General features: G+C 37.8%; 1 protein-coding gene across 7 annotated transcripts in view; it reads right to left on the bottom strand.

Annotated features, from left to right (window-relative positions):
* RNF144B (ring finger protein 144B) overlaps positions 1-13,644 on the bottom strand; it is a 167,844-nt gene that overhangs the window by 139,566 nt on the left and 14,634 nt on the right. The window contains exon 1 of one of the 7 annotated variants that reach the window (XM_070244130.1): positions 744-951. The exons of 5 other annotated variants lie outside the window; for them this stretch is intronic. The gene's annotated coding sequence lies outside the window, so the exon portion shown is untranslated. Of the gene's footprint in view, positions 1-743; positions 952-13,644 lie in introns of those variants that run through there. One more of the 7 variants, XM_070244134.1, reaches the window with a different exon arrangement.

Raw genomic sequence — 13,644 nt, 5'->3', positions numbered from 1 at the left:
GGGTTTTGTCACTCATGCTAAATATCCACTCTGGTTCAACAGTGGGCACTGGACATTATCATCATTCAGAGACACAGGCCCCTGGAGAGCTACCCTAGACAGATCCGCAGAGGGTGTCAGACTATGGATTAAACACTCTGCTTCAGAAGTGACACACAGTTCTGCTCCCGAGTCATTGGTCTAAACTGGTCACATGATCCCACCCAACCACATGGGGTCAAGAAAAGCAATATTCAAGGCAAAAAGTCAGAAATACGAAAAACTGGGCATTGACCTTCTTCGATTGAATACACAAGTTTATTAAGCGTCTAATTTTTTTATCATAAGCAGAAAGAAGCTAAAAAGAATGTCACTAAGAAGCAAGAACCTTTAGCAGTAGACTTTGTTCAACCACCAGATAACCAACGACCCTGGCAAGACACATCGGTTTGTTCATTTGTAAAATAACAGGCAAGAAAGGGTGACTTCTAAGGTCCCATCTAGCCTTTACAAGACCTGCAACCCTAACTTACTGAGTTTATGAGTGTGTACAGGAGGACTTCTCACTGGTTGCATTAGTAATGCTAAAATCAAGATATATTCTCTTGAAAATGCAGTATTCAAATACAGAAGTATTAATTTTAAAAAACCAATTTAAAAAAAATGGTGATTACTTGTTTTTCTTTTTTTTCTTTACTTTGTTATCTTCCTGCCCCCCCCCACCCCCCGCCACCCAAAATAGTCACAGAAGTTGAAAATCTCACCTTGTTCAAGAAATTATGTCATGTAGCTTGCAGAGGGCTTGCTCCGAAGAATCCTACAGCAACATCTAGGAATAGTTTCCTTAACCAAAGCAAGAGTTTTCTGTTTGCTCTGGACCTGACCACACTCTACCATGCTTAGATGCACAATCTTTTTGTTATTTATCTCTGCTTATATTTGTCCCTTTTCTTAGCAGGTTGAAAGAATTCTAAATTCTGCAAGGCAATAATGTAGCATTATACTTTTTCCTTACAGGGATCAGCCCGTGACATTTTACCTGAAGTAAGGTCATTCTGTCCAACCAGTTGAGGAGACATGGATACTCATATTTACTCCCAATCATTAAGAATAATCTTAACAGAAAAAAAATTGTTTTACAAAATATGGAAAGAGAACTGTATAAGCTTCTCTTTGAGAAAGGAAAATGTGAAATTAGAAATATGACTCCCTTTAAAAAGTAAATCCATTTTAATAAAAGGTAGATTATAGAGCAAGTCATTTGAACCCAAAAAACTCTACGTGAATCCTAGGTTATTAAATATCTTGATCTGTGCTATTAAGGAACCTGAATTTGGGGCATAACGAATGAAAAGAGAGCCCTGGTTAGCTACTGATTAACTAAGGTGGATGGTCTCAACTAAGGTTAAAATTAACTATCCTCTTTTCTCTTCCACAAATGATAGATTCCTCCATGGAGTTTTTCCCAACTATCTAACGTAAGGAAAAGACACTCTTGCTCTCCTTGTCTCCATAAGTCATTAAACACGAACAGGGTGGGAGATGATGCCAAGTCATAAACTATACATGCTGTTAATCACTTCAGATATATAGGAATGTAAACTAAACTTAGTGGGTTTTAAAAAATTCTTTTCCTGCCTAGAGCCAAGTCTTGGTCCCATCGACACTGCACAAACATCAGTGTGGCCTCCAGCATCGGACCCAACTCTGTCTGCTCCCTCCCTACTGCAGCTGTTTGCAACTAACTTGAATTATTATCATTAAAGAGCTTCTCACAATTTCTGAACCCAAAACACAGTGCAGAGCATTGTTCATTCATCTACATTATAGAAAAATAGAGATTTGTTTTGAAAATAAAGGTCTACCTAAAGCCCCAAGTCATTAAATCAGAAACTAAATTGCAGGTTGATGGTGGTGAAATAAGAGCTCAGAAAGAACTGGAGAAATAGAATCATTAAGGCTTAGATTTTCTAACTACCTATGTTAACCAAGGCAATCTTAAATGAGACGCATTTTTCTTCCTTCCAAGAAAACTTTTTCATCTACACAATTAAGGGATTAGATTAGAGAAATGATTCTTAACCAGGCAAGTACATCAGATTACCTAGGAAATATTTCCAAAGGCACAGATCCATCCACACCTCAGACCTACCAAATAAGAAAGCAGCACATATATTTTGAAAATGTCCCACGAAAGGATTCTGATATACACTTTTAGTTTGTAAATTCTTTTTCCTTTTTAAAAGATTGGCACCTGAGCTAACTCTGTTGCCAATCTTCTTTTTCTTCTTCTTCTTCCCAAAGCCTCCCAGTACATAGTTATATATTCTAGTTGTAGGTCCTTCTAGTTGTGCTACGTGGGACACCGCCTCAGCATGGCCTGATGAGCGGTGCTAAGTCCACACCCAGGATCTGAACCGACGAAACCCTGGGCCACCGAAGCGGAGCGCGCAAACTCAACCACTCGGCCATGGGGCTGGCTCAGTTTGTAAATTCTAAATCTCTGAAGTCCCTTCCAGCTCTAAGCTCTACATTGAGAAATGACGCCAATCAGAAAAGAGCTCTACAGGGTTGAATCAACAAGGCTCTGCAAGCAACAATGATTTATTGATTACACAGTGGCACTGTAGTGAAAGGAGAACCACACCTGGTCTCCATCTTGTCGTACAGCTGTTGAGAAGCCTTTCATATTAGATTTGCATTTCACAGATGGTCTTGTACACAGAAGAGGGAACAGGCTTTGGCCCAAGTTCAAATTATTGCTTCTTCATTAGTAGCTGGGTAACTAATCTTTCACTAGCTACTAAACTTAAACCTTTTGAGCCTGTTTTGTCATGTGTAAAACGGGAATAAGGATCACTCTCTCACCTGCGGACAGTGCCTCACGCAGGGCTGGATGTATAACAGGTGCTGCGTAAAGGTCACTTCCCAACCCATCACACTTTCTCCTGCTTCTGTCTCCTCATTTCTCTAAAGATAAGCCTTTTCCTGTGTTTTATAACCAACTATAAAACCAATAAAACATTTTGATTTAAAGAGAAAACTCTAGTGTCTTTTTTTTTTCTGCTTTTTTTCTCCCCAAGTACATAGTTGTATCTTTTAGTTGTGGGTCCTTCTAGTTATGGCATGTAGATAGGTGAAATATTATACCCAATAGTCCACAAACCTGAGTTTACTTATTATTATTTCCTAAACCCCACACCTCACTTAAGTCATTTCTATTTCCAAGTCAAAACCTCCCCTTTTCTAAATAGAAGGCCTTGGAGGGGCTGCAGCAGTGAAGTGCACACGTTCCACTTCAGCGGCCCAGGATCCTGGGTGAGGACATGGCACTGCTTGTCAAGCCACGCTGTGGTAGGCGTCTCACATATAAAGTAGAGGAAGATGGGCATGGATGTTAGCTCAGGGCCAGACTCCCTCAGCAAAAAGAGGATTGGTGGCAGATGTTAGCTCAGGGCTAATTTTCCTCAAAAAATACATACATAAATAAATTAATTAGTTAAACAAATAGAAGGCCTTGGGCAAGTCACTTCATCTTGTGGGCCTTAGTTGTGTAAAGTAGGAATGACAATATCTTCATACCTTGTGGTGAGATCCAAGTGAGAATATATATATGCAAGTTATTTACCACATATTTAATATTATGCAAATATAAAGGGAGGTCATCATATAGCAACTCTTAACAGTCTTTCATCAGGCTTCTCAGAGGTGACAAATTTGACTCGCTTTCACCCTAGTTTTCTTTCTTCATTCCCATATTATAAGAAGAAAGAATAAAGACAAAAATAAAACCAACTACCTAAATGTGAAGAAAGTATACTATTTACCTAACAAATAAGTTGATTTGTAACCATAAAATCATATACGAGTTTCAACCTCAATAATGGATATCCTACTTGTCTTTCACATATGTATTTCACTTTAGTAAATCACATACTGAGATTTTTTAATTTCCCACAACCTCCCTAACGTAACCTAAGAAGAGTTCTGTGGAATAATAATTACATATGCATATTTAAGACTTTATATTTTAAATATTTTTTAATAATTTTGAAGACAATAACAAAATAAATAGCAAAGCTGTAATTTTCTCAAATGAGAAAGTTTTAATATAGGATGCTATCTAAGCATATCAGAATAACTGAAGATAATGTAGATAATATTGTCCAGAAATCCCTGATATATTTGAAGATTTGCCCAGTTAGGCTTGGCCGATTTGGGGCTGCCTCTTTCGATTCTTATATCATCTGATATGTGGTGCCATACATCTGTTTTTTGGTGAGGAGATTGGCCCTGAGCTAACACCTGTTGCCAACCTTCTTCTTTTTTTTCTCCCCAGCACATAGTTGTATATCCTAGCTGTAGGTCATTCCATTTCCTCTATGTGGGATGTCACCACACCATGACTTGATGAGCAGTACACTGTTCCGCACCCAGGATCTGAACTGGTGAATCCTAGGCCACCAAAGCAGAGCATGTGAACTTGATCCCTAGGCCACAAGGCTGCCCCCCATACATCTATTTTTTTTTAATTAAAAGAAATAGTAAGTTTTCACAATAATTTTGCAAAATCCTTTAAAACTGAGGGTACATGAGACCAGGGTATGCAGTTTCTATGCTGCCAATAGAGGGCGTGGTCCCAGAGTTTCTGCTGATGCCTCTACAAGGCCTCTTCAGGAACTGAATATTTCTGTTCTGACTGGGTTGACTTTCACCATATCCTAGCCACGAAGATCACTCAGCTCACTTAATGTCTGTTGTCTAAAGCTGAGTTCCCGGGTGTAGCAACAGACCTAGGTTCCACAATTTCCTTCTTTCAACCAATGATTTTACAAATCCTGATTTGCATCAATCCTGGTATGCATCAAGCAGCAAAATCATACGTTTTAATTTAGTTCACTGCTCTGTCAGTAGTTTCTATTTTTACTTATGTTTCAAAAAGTTTTATTTTCGTGCATTTCGGGTAATTTTATTAATGCACAACTTTAAATTTCTGAACAATAACACATTAAGACTAAACCCATAAATGAAAATGAAACAAGTGAATTATTCCAGTAAGTTTGTCACTTCATATTCACTCAGTAACTGAGTTAAATAATAGTAATTAAACAGTTCAACCAAATTAAAACTTCAATGACTAGATAACTTGTTCGTGATTATTCAACAAACCAACAATAATACTTAAGAATAAAATATAAAACCTAGAACTAAATTTAATGATAAATATACAGTATCTATTTTTTAATTGCACAATTTCAGCAGGACATTAAAGAGAAGTCTCAAATAAATGGTGAGATATACACCAGATTCATAAATGGAAGGACTCAATACTGTAAATAAATAAACTCTGTATAAACTAATTGATTCAATGTGATTCCAATAAAAAGTAAACTGGTATTTTTTGGGGAAAAGGTCACAAAATGAATTTAAGGACTTCTTGTCAATAAGGCCAATAGAGCATGCTGGGCTCACTTAGGAAGCCTACTTCATCCCCACCCATTGCCACCCCATCCCACATTCTTCTCTGCTAACATATATAAAATATAACAAAGTATTTAAAAATATATAGCTGGGCATAAAGCAAGAAAGGGAAATCTCCCAGAAACAAAAAAGAAACTCAAAACCCACAATTGTGCTTAGGACTTGCAGACCTAGTAGGAATATGAGAATAGGATATTTGCCTTGGAGTGTAGAGTTTATCTATCACGTGGAGCTGGAATTAAGCACCTTATATAAAGTCAGGAGGGGGAAGGACTAGAAAAGCTCCATCCTCTCAGAAGGGAAGCAGTACAAAAGCCTGGCCCTGAGCTAGAGATGGAAAAAGAGTGACCCATGAGAAACTTAAGCCTGTTCAGGGCACAAGAAACGAGTTCAAATGGAGCCCAACTACACAGGATTGGAAACCAGATCCCAAACTGAGGAAACATGCAGACCTCAACAAATGAAATATAAAACTGCCTCGTAGGAACACCACCACAACCCAGGACACACGTAACTCACATGCCAAACTTACAAAGATGATAAGGCACGTGAACAAGCAAACCACCATGAGAAAGAGAAAATTAACAGATGAATCAAAAAGGAGAATTTACTCCACCAAAAGTACAGATAATAGAGCACTCTAAGAATTTTAATGTTTTTAAAATGTTTGACAAGATAAAGGATGGAACAGAACATATCAAGGGCAAGACATTACGAAACAAAAGAACAAGGAGATTTCAAAAAGAATCACACAGAGATCTCAAATTAAAAATATCGTTAATTTATAAAAAGAAAAAAGTAGACCATTTAAAAAATTGTATTGTTTAAAACTTTTCTTCTCATCTTCCCCTGCGGAACAGTCTAGCTCTCCATCTCATTGACGTTGGACTTGGCCAATGACTTGCTTTGGTCAATGGCCTAAGTGATACCACACCAGTTTTAAGCAGAGGCTTGAGTAAGCATTGCAAGCTTTGGTCTGCCCTCTTGCATACCTTGAGAACCTCACATCCCAGAGAGAGGGTGCTGTCTTCCTTTAGCCTGGGTCTCAGAATAAGAAGGCATATAGGGTTGACTGAACTTGACCCACCTTCTGGAGCAGACACCTGCAGCCTCTGATGTGCAATGTGAGCAACAAAGAGATACTTGTTGTAAGCCACTGAGTTTGTAAAGGTGTTTGTTACAATGTATTATCAAAGCAAAAGCTGGGGGCCAGCCCTGTGGTGCAGCAGTTAAGTTTGCACATTCCGCTTCTCAGCGGCCCAGGGTTTGCCGGTTCAGATCCCAGGTGCGGACATGGCACCGCTTGGCTAAAGCCATGCTGTGGTAGGTGTCCCACATATAAAGCAGAGGAAGATGGGCATGGATGTTAGCTCAGGGCCAGTCTTCCTCAGCAAAAAGAGGAGGATTGGCAGTAGTTAGCTCAGGGCTAATCTTCCTCAAAAAAAAAAAAAAAAAAGCTAAAGCTGATCAATGCAGTCAGCTGAAGAGAAGATTGGTGAAATTAAAGATAAATCCAAAGAAAGCCCAGGACATAATATAGAGAAACAACTTTAATGGAAAATATATAAAGTTAAGAGACATGAGGACAGAATAAGAATTTTCAGCATATGCTTGTAATAACTCTGACAGTATAGACTAGAGAAAATGGGGAATGTATTACTTTTCTGTTGCCATGAAACAATTTACCATCAACTTAGTGGCTGCTCCAGGGTCCTAGTCATGTGGCCCTCTCACAACATGGCAGCTTGCTTATTCAAAGCCAGTAGATGAATCCCACTCCAGTCTTAAATAATGTAACATAATCAAGAGAGTAACTATCCCATCATCTTCACAGGCTCCAGCCAACACTCAATGGAAAGAGATTTACAGGGGTGTACACCAGGGGGTGGAATCTTGGGAGACATCTCAGAATTTTGCCTACCACGGGGAAAAAGCAATATTAGAAGCTATGCTCCTGATCAAACCACTTCTATTACTTCTGCTCTTAACCACTAAAGGATCTGCACATAGCATTTAGCAGAGCATTGGCACAACACGACATTGCCCTCAGCATCCTCAGGGCACAGCAGGGCTTCCTCTAGAGCTGTAGAAGACTAACTCATGTCCCCAGGCCAGGTCATCACCTTTCTTCCACCTTTTCAGGTCAATCTAATATCCTACCTCCAGACACAAAACTCCGCTTCTATGGAATAAACTGCACTTGTCCTCTGCCAATGTAAACACTTTATGTGTGACTCACATGTATTTTTCAAGATGTCTTTTCGTCTTTTAAGAACACATTAATAGGAACTTTATTTAGATTTTCCCCTTGTCACTCTTTTACATTAAAAGACTTTGACTGAATAACATTACAAATTCTAGGAAGATAATATGAAAGCTAATAGTTTAAAGCCCTTTTAAAATTCCCAAAAGCTGAAAAGAGAAATCTATTAGCATTCTTGTTTATGTTAGAGTTTATTGGCTGATGGGCATCATCTTTATTGTTTTACAGGAACACATATTTTTTTAAATTGATCAATGGTAGAATACAAATGGTGAACAATTAATCTTAACTGTTTATTGCTTCTGTGAGTCTCTGGAAACAGAAGGGTAAAAATGTCTTATGTGCTTATCACACAAAAGCAATATTTCAGATCACTTCCCCAGCTGTGGAACAGATTGCAAACCTCATTTTAAAATTACCTAATGTATGTTTTAATTGATTAATTAAAATTCTCCGAGCATCAATTTAGGAAATGAAAATAGTTATTGTGACATTCCTGTGAATAAGTTTAATTCCTATAATAACCATCTCTGCCTTTCCTTTCTATCGTCTTGTCAATTAAGTATTATTGAAAAACTATAGATGGTTTTGTATGTGTGAGTCTCATACTGAACAAGCAGGACTCATAGGGTATAATCAGAAAATGATTTTATCTATTTTCTCCACTGCCTCTTTAAGTTTAGTTTGTGGGAATGGTTCTTCCTTCATCCTTGGATGACATTCAGGACACCTGTCATGACTTTTCTAGTCACTCTTAAACAATGAAGACACTTCAAATCACTCTAAGTCCAAAAAATCAATCACAGTTTTGTAATTAATATGCCCAATCTAATATAGCACTCAAACTCTTCCAATTTTATGTAAAGTTAAATTTCTCCCTCCTTCCATTATGGCTTAATGAGCACTTTTAATGAACACTTTCCCACTTGTACTGGGAAAGGTAGACAGGGAAAGATTCTTCTCTCTTTAGCTGTTTCTTAATGTAGGTTGCCCCACTTTCTGATACCAAAGTAGGGATGAGGTAGGGGGAAGAAGAGGCGGCAAGAGAGTTCTTCCTTGACTAGTACAGATGTAATGATCTAATGCTGGTGATCTGTAAGCTTGGCAGGTATTTAAAGCTTACTTTTCCTCTTGAGCCAGGGATGGAATGGTGCTGAGGGGAATCGGGGACAGAGAGGTGGAAAGCCTCCATTCTACCCCCATCACTGAGGACCTATCACCTACAGATCCATTGTTGCAGATGGTTATTTATGGCTGTCTCTTCAGTTTACTCTGCCGAGGTCCAGATGGCCCTCTTACATATGACCTGAGATGACCCCCAGCTAGCTCACTCCCCAGCGTGGTCTACCTTTGGTCCTTGGGGAGCAATCCTGCACTCTGTGCTCTACCAAACTATGGAACAATGCAGTTATTGCTCTTTTGATCCACCATCAGAGAAGCTAGGCAGCCAGTCTCTTGCCCTTTAGATTTCTCAGGCATGAATCTCTGATCCAATATGCATCCCAATCAGGAGGGGATACACATTAAACACTCCAAATGGTCTACATAAAACCCCTTTCTCTAGACTTGAGTTGAATGGGCAAATACCTCACAGCCCTCTCTCAGGGTGGCCAGGAGGGGGAAATCAAACCTGCCACCAATCGTCTAAAAATCTTCTTCTAATCATTATTTTCTTGGCCTCGCCAACCTGTTTTATCAGCTGTAGGTGATCGATGAGCTCACCGCGAACAACTGTTGTCCTGTGCTTCCTTTTCCAAGTCTGCATTGTAGTCTTATACCTGACTTTGGAATATGGCCTCTATTGTCTTAAGCCACAGCTAAAATTGAAAACTAAAAAGGTTCCATTTTAACATCCTGTTACGTGTGTACTCATATTTCTATCAATTGGTTCATTTTTATTTTTTCCCAGTAGAAAATATATGTATTTGGGTGGCTCACAAACTCCGACAAGCAGGGTTTGAACTCCCAAGAGTTAAATAATTCCAGAAACTGAGGGTTAAGCACCAACCATGAAGGATGAAATGACAATGGCTGAGGTGGGTGTCAGGGTGAGGTGGGGTCCTGGTTAGAAGCATACAGGACAAAGAGTCAAAGACACAGAGTTCTCAACCCCTATAGCCTACTGCACCCTGGATTGAGTTCGTGACCTTTTATTCCCCCAGCTCCACTCCTCCTCTATGATAGCACCATGTAGCATAGTCACCCTGGGAGTTATCTTAGATTCCTCCCTCTCTTCCACCTGCCATATCCAATCAGTCACCAAGTCCTATTAATGCTATTTATAAAACATCCCTCCTATCTAACCTCTCTTCTCATCCCCTCTGCCATGGTTGGCATTTAGGTCCTCATTAACTCTTATCTATTTTTTTTTTTAAATAGGACAGTGGAGCACATCTATATGGTAATGGAAAAGAGTCAACAGAGAAGAAGAGATGAAAATATTTGAGAGAGAAGACAATTGGTGAAACCAGATCCCTAAAGGAAAAGGAGAGATGGAAACTTGAACCCAAGGAAAAAGATAAATCTTGGACAATAGAGAAAAAACTTCACTATCTAAGATACTGACTCTCATAAAGCTAAATTTATTTAGCTTTTTAATGTGAATATTTTCTTTCTTTTCTGAAATAATTTAATATTAGATGGTGGTATTCTCATTTTGTTTTGTTTTGCTTGAGGAAGATTGTTGCTGAGCTAACATCTGTGCCAACCTTCCTTTATTCTGTATGTGGATCACCTCCACAGCACGGCTGCCAACAAGTAGTGTAGGTCTGTGCCTGGGAACCAAATTTGAGCTGCCAAAGTGGAGCACGCTGAACTTAACCACTAGGCAATAGGGTCGGTCCCAAGATGGTAGTATTTTTAATACTTCATTGAAAAGAGTTTAAACTTGGCAAGCTTTCAGTCTTTAAATTTTTTTTTTGAAATTTTGCTATTCTCTCAAATCCAAATCCAATTCTCCAATGTTGAGTATCAGTCTAGCTACTGACGTGTCTCTTTTCCTATCTTGTTCCTTTCTCCTAAGGGAGAAATACTTTTTTATTAGTTGTTTACATTTTCCTACTTTCCTTACACTCACTAATCATTCCACTGCAGTCTTCCTTCAGTCTGCATTTCTCTAAGAAACTGTCTGTGGCTGATGTCACACTAACCTACTTGCCAAGCCCCATGGTAACTTCTTTGACCTCATGATGCCAATGAAAGTTAACCTTAAGTTTCTAAATTCCCTTTGATTCCCTGATCTTACTCTCTCCTGATCTTTATTCTATTGGCTTTTCCTCTATGTCCTCAGGGTTTCCATTGATGAAGGCCTCTTCTTGCTCCACACTCTCCGGAGGCCATCTCATCCACACCTTCTACCACCATCTGCATTTTGACAATTCCTATATCATTATCTCACGTAATCTGTACTCCTCCATGAGGTAAATATTATTTTTTCCAGGTGAAGAAAATGAGGCTAAGAAAATTAAAATTTACAAAGGTCATATTATTAATGTTAAGGAATGTATTCAACCCACAATGTTCTGAATCCAAAGGCCATAGCCCTTTGACATAAAGCAATTGTTTTAAGGATAAAATAATATATAAAAGTGTTTGGAAACTGAGACAAAGGTTTCTATTTTAATGAAATTCGGGCATTGTACAATAATGAAAATTTTGTAAAGAGCCAAAGTTCCCTTTTTAAACTCTGTCTCTTGCTCTCTCCCTTCTCTGTAAGGCGGTAAAGTAAATCAGAGCACATTTCAACTTTTTCCTTCTCCTTTTACTGACCATGGAGTCAGCTAGGGGTCCATATATAGAGAGAGGACCCATCGTAACTCTTGATTTTGGACTGACTTAGGGATTACTTCTCCAAGGTAGAACAAACAGACAAAAAATACTAGGTGTATGAAAAGACTGTATTTTAAAAGGAGACTCTTCTATGGAACCACTATAAATAGTGTCTACTAAAATACAGTAGCTGCACAGTAGAAACTTTTATATTTTATATATATATATAACTTTTATAGATTTTCTATTTAGTGGACTCAGTAAGAAGGAAAAGGACACCATAGCTATGAAGCCAGAGTAGGTAATCACAAAGCAGAAAGGATCTGAGATGAGCAACGACAACCTCAATACCAAATATCACTGCCAAATAAAAAGTTGCAATGAAGGCAGTGACTGACAGATTGGAAATGACTGAAAACCTAATCAAAGTAGATGATATGCTTGAGAAATTCTGCCAATATTCAGAGAAAAGGCAAAAATTAAATTTATTAAAGATGAGATACAGAAGATGAATAGATAAGGTATGCATAATTCCAAAAAGAAAAATACCAACAAAGAATAATCAGAAAAATAATCAAATACAGAGACAAAAAGAAAAAAGATTTCAAGTCTTCAAATCAAAACTGCTCAAAGAGTATCAGGAAAAATTTAATAAAACAGAATATTACCATGATATCATGTGGTAAAAATTTTCTTTAGAGAAAAGAAAACACTGCTATAAGGATCCAGACAGATAAACAGATTACCCACAAAAGAATAGCAATCAAACAGAACTCAGACTTCTCCTCTGCAACCCTATTGCTAAAATTCAAACAAGCATTACCTAGAGAGCACTGAGGTAAAGACTGTGACTCCAGCATTTTATCTAAAGCAAGGAAAACAGAAGAGGATTCTCACCCATACAAGGCTTCCCCAAACAATTTCTTAAACATATTCTCAATTACAGATGGCTCCCTAAAAATTTTACTTGAATATACACTTAAATTTGTTGTGACATGAATTTAAGGATGGAAGAATTGTACTGTTATTAAACTGGTGTAAGCAGCAGAATCACTCAGAGTTAAGTCTTGGTCAATATGAGCATAAATCTTAAAGAAAAATGTCAAAAGCAATTTTTTAAATAAAAAAATGATTTCAGCATTTATTAATAATAATAAATTTGATTTTAATAATATTAGATTATATAAACAAAAAACCAGGAAATAAAGGAGCTGGAGAAAGAGAGGTAGTAAATGTATCAAATTTCTCAACTTACAGAAAGCAAGTTAATAAATACCAATTCTTTCTGACATTGATTAGGGAAAAGAAGCTCATACATATATTAAAAAACAAACAAGGGGCCAGCCCAGTGGCGTAGTGAATAAGTTCACACATTCTGCTTTGGCAGCCTGGGGTTCATGGGTTTGGCTCCCAGCCATGGACATACACACTGCTCATCAAGCCATGCTGTGGTGGTGACCCACATACAAAATAGAGGAAGACTGGCACAGATGTTAGCCAAGGACAATTTTCCTCAAGCAAAAAGAGGAAGATTGGCCACAGACGTTAGCTCAAGGCCAATCTTCCTCACCAAAAAAAAAAAAAAAAAACCCACCTAGAAGGCAGTAACAGCTAGATTTTTAAGATATGATTTATATCTTTCAATCTATCAGAGGAAAAGTGAGCAAATATAATCTAGTCCAGATAACTAAAAGAAAACATGAAATAGCATGAGCAATTCTTATAACATATTGTTAAATGTTTTTAAAGTAGGTCAAAAGAATGCATAGGAAAAAATCTTAATTCTGTAACAACGACATTCATATACATATACACTCATATGCATAATTAAAAAACTGGAAATGCTATGCCCAAATGTTACATGTGGTTATCTCTGGGTGGTGGGATTAGAGGTGATTGTGATATTCACCTTTACCCTTCACTGTATTTTCCAAACCAAAATGCAAAATTAGTCAATTGTCTTAAATGCTTAACTTTCTTCATAAACTTAAATATATTTATAAACAAATTTAAACTCAATACTCCAAACACTCTTACCTCTTTCTGCTCACATGGTTTCCCAGAAAACATTTAAATAGTGATAAAGTACTGAAACATGCTAAAGGAGAGTGTGATTTCAAAAAGAAAAAAAGTCAGAGTCAAGACTAATTAAG

Source organism: Equus caballus, chromosome 20 (genome assembly GCF_041296265.1).
Source record: "Equus caballus isolate H_3958 breed thoroughbred chromosome 20, TB-T2T, whole genome shotgun sequence".
Classification (NCBI taxonomy): Eukaryota; Metazoa; Chordata; class Mammalia; order Perissodactyla; family Equidae; genus Equus; species Equus caballus.
This window is presented reverse-complemented; position numbering and strand designations above follow the sequence as displayed.